The sequence below is a fragment of the Stenella coeruleoalba genome, assembly GCF_951394435.1.
Source record: "Stenella coeruleoalba genome assembly, chromosome: 10".
Classification (NCBI taxonomy): domain Eukaryota; kingdom Metazoa; phylum Chordata; class Mammalia; order Artiodactyla; family Delphinidae; genus Stenella; species Stenella coeruleoalba.
This window is the reverse complement of record NC_137156.1, coordinates 15,610,057-15,613,643: the sequence shown is the minus strand read 5'-3', so window position 1 is coordinate 15,613,643 and position 3,587 is coordinate 15,610,057. Positions and strand designations below refer to the sequence as shown.

Sequence of the window (3,587 nt, the reverse complement as noted above, 5' to 3'; positions counted from 1 at the left end):
AAACCACTCACAGCAGGCCTTGCCCTTTGGAGGTGGTTCCGATGTGTAGCCCAAGCGCGCTTCTCAAACCTTCACATGCAAGGGAATCATCCAGATCCTGATGCCGCTGGACCGGGTGGGGCCCGAGAGTCGGCATTTCTAACAAGCTCACAGGGACCGTGGGGCCTGAGAGATTCGGATTCAAGTTGTCAGAGGCGTGGCCCAGTCATCAGCATTTTCAAAAACGCCCCAAGTTGGGACCCTCCCGTGCCGGCTGCTGGCTCTGTCTCTCCACATCAGAACTTGTTCTCAGGTGTTTTATGTTTCCGGGTCAAAACCTGGAACAACCCGAGTCGGGAGGGTTTTTCTGGGTATCTCGTTGTCTTTAGACAACCCTCTTACCTCACTAACACTGCTTTCTAAGGTTACCCTTCTGCCAGACCTTGCCCACAGCATGGACCCAAAAGGCTCGGCTATTTCCCTGCTGGGTGACCTTGGCCAAATCTGTCTACCACTCTGGGCCTCAGTTTCTTTGCTGCTAGTGAGAGAGATCCGCGCCAAATGCTCGTGAAAATCTGTGATTCCCCCAGACCCTCTTTGCTAATACTAGAACAGGGCTGTCATCCTTCTCGGGGAAGGTTTGTGATTGAGGGGCCTTGGGAGGAGGGTGTGGGGGCCGCTGGGACTCCTGCGGGGCTGGGAAGGCAGGTTGGAGGAGGAGGTGTTGGCTGCGAGCTGGGCCTGCTTCCTGAAGGGGATCCTTCACCCCATCACACAGCCAGCCTGGGGTGGGTCACGGAAGGCCTGGCCCTCAAAATCACTCCCAGGCCAATCATCTGGGCCTCAAGGAATGTCTGCCATGAAATATGACCACCCAAAAAGACCTGTCGGCCCCTCAGCTATTTTCCGAGGTGATAGTAACACGGGTGTGTCTGCAAAGACGCCGCTTCACTGCTTCTGCAACGGAGGGCAGCCCCGGCCGCATCAACTCTTCCCCGTGAAGCCGGCGCGCCCGCGGAGGGACGTGACTGCATGCTTTTCCAGAGAATTCGTTCAGTATCTTCCATGTCAGTGGCACCTGCGAGAAACAGGAAACTGTTTTCCCATCTCATTCACATAATAGATAAGATGAGAAATTAGCTGCTGGACGAGCCACCTGGGGGCTGTTCATTTTATCACAATAGAGAAGACTCTGCTGCTGCCGCGCCGCCTCTGAGCGTGCCTCCGGGAGCATATGTGCACGCGTCACGCTTTCTCCTTGGGGAGCCCACCCATCGCAGCTTCACCCCCGCAGACGTTTCCTTTGCGTTTTCCCCTCCGACCCTCCTGAAGGTTTTCCCAGCCCAGAGACATGGGGATCTGCGGAGTTTTGTGACCACTTAAAGCGCTGCCTCCGGGCCACCATGGGGACCCCCCTCTGCGGAGACCCCTTCCCACGCCTCCACCTCGTGAGGGTCCAGACCCTGCACCTCGGGCGTGGTGCTCCCGCCAGCAGCATGGGCATCACCCGGCTGCTCCTTAGAAAAGCAGCCCCTGCGGCCCCACCGCACGCTTCCAGAGCCAGAGCCGGCATTTCACCACGATTCCCAGGTGTTTCACTCCTATGCACGTTCAAGTTCGAAGATCACCGATCTAAAAAAGAGAACAGGGATTTTGTAAATCCAGGCGGCGAGGAGCTGGAGACACAGCCTCCCGCCTGGCGTTCAGGGCTTCCGAGCAGCATCCCCCTCCCAGTGACTCTCTGGGATGGACGCTAGGTCGCTGCTCTGCGTTTTCACCGACCAGAGACAACAGAGCGGAAGAGGCGGCGCGTGTGCGCGCACGTGGCAAGGGCCCTGGTCTAAGCACCCTTGCCCCAAATGCCCTGGAGTCCCAGGAGGGAAGGGGCTCTGATCCTCTCACACGCACGAGGAGGGGGTAGGCAGGTGTCTCCGGGTTTTTCTCTCCCTTGGCTGCCTTCTTTACAGTTGTGCCCAAAGCTTTGAGGAAAGCGCTGGGGGTGTGGGTGGTAGGGATGCGAAGACAGTGGTCAGAATTGGCCTAGTGAGCCGTTCAGGTTAGAGGCGAGGGTTCCTTGCTGCCTGGGTGTATTGGAGGTGGCTGCTGTGTTGGTTTGCTAGGGCTGTCCTGACAAAGTACCACGAACTGGGTGGCTTAAACAACAGAAACTGACTGTCTCACAGTTCTGGAGGCCGGAAGTCTGAGATCAAGGTGTGGGCGGGTTGGTTCTTTCTGGAAACGGAGGGGAAATCTGCTCCCCGCCTCCCTCCTAGCTGCTGCAGTTTGCTGGCCATCTTTGGCGTTTCCTGGCTTGTAGATGCAGCACAGCAACCTCTGCCGCCATCTTCACGCGGCATCCTCCCTGTGGGCCTGTGTCTGTGTCTAAAGTTCCCCTGTCATAAGGATATCAGTCAGATTGGAGTAGGGTGCACCCTAATGACCTCATTTGACCTTGATTACCTCTGCGAAGATGCTCTTTTTAAATAAGGTTACATTCTGAGGTTCCGACGGTAAGGACTCCAACATCTTTTATGGAAGGGGTGGCCCAGTTCACTCCCTGACGGACGTGAATGTAGGGATTCCATGTAAATCGCACCTCATGCCGCTGGGAGAGGGGAACGTTTCTTGCTCAGTCCTACCCTCTTTTTGGAAGCTTCTGGGATGAAGAAGGTAGACTCGGTCAAGAGGATGGCATTGGCAGCGTAGCTGGAGGAAAGCAAGTGTAGCCAAGTCAGGCTTTTTGTTGTTGTTGTTGAATGTTTAGAAAACTAAAGAAAGGGAAATCAATTATGGGGCCTACCTGAATTTTATTTCCTTACCAAAAACCAAATTACTCAGCAAACTTATCGCTTGCTATTGCAGGCTTTGGTATTAAAGAAAACAATCAGGCGGCAGGATTAATCTCTGACAGCCGCCTTATCTTTAACTTGCACCTTTGTTATTTTCTGATGAGCTTCTCCGTTTTTGCTGCCACGTTGTACCATACCTCACTGGTTCCTTTCATTTTATCATCAGGCAAGAGCGGAGGACCTTTCAGTTTATTAAAAAACCTTTATTTGTGAAGAACAAAGAGGGGGGGAAAAGGCAAACAATGAGGTCAGACAATCTCCTTCCTGCCAGGAGTCACTCACCTGTTATTTAGAGTGTTATCAGTTAGGGGAGACTTGCATCGTGGAAAATGAGGCTGTGACAGGCTGTTCGGTTACACACACACACACACACACACACACACACACACACACCCAAATCTGACTGACGTACATCAACCTCCACAAAAGGTCCTTGACTGGCGAAGCAGCGATATTTTCTTTTGTTTCTAAGCTTCTAAGAAAAAAAGCCTAACAAGCCCATCCCTGCCTCCACTGCCGGCCCTCCCCACTTTCTCCTGCAATGCAGCCAGGGCTTCCTGGAAAGGATAAAGCCACGGGCATTTTAGTGACCATTTAACACGTCCAGTGTGAGCTGGGAGCAACTTGGTTTGCTGTCATGGGAACTCAAGTATCTCTTATGCATCTTATTAGCTGTTTATTAATTTGGGGATCAATTTTTGGCACACACCACTGATTTCTGTTTGTTTTTGTTTTTGTTTTGTGGTACGCGGGCCTCTC

At 53.2% G+C, this 3,587-nt stretch overlaps 1 long non-coding RNA gene across 1 annotated transcript; it reads right to left on the bottom strand.

The window, feature by feature from the left end:
• Positions 1–923: 923 nt before the first annotated feature.
• On the bottom strand, positions 924–3,104 carry LOC307192191. The gene is made up of 3 exons (XR_013830007.1): positions 2,440–3,104; positions 1,449–1,611; positions 924–1,057 (listed from the first exon to the last, which is right to left on the bottom strand). It is a non-coding gene; the product is annotated as an uncharacterized lncRNA (long non-coding RNA).
• Between the last annotated feature and the right edge of the window lie 483 nt (positions 3,105–3,587).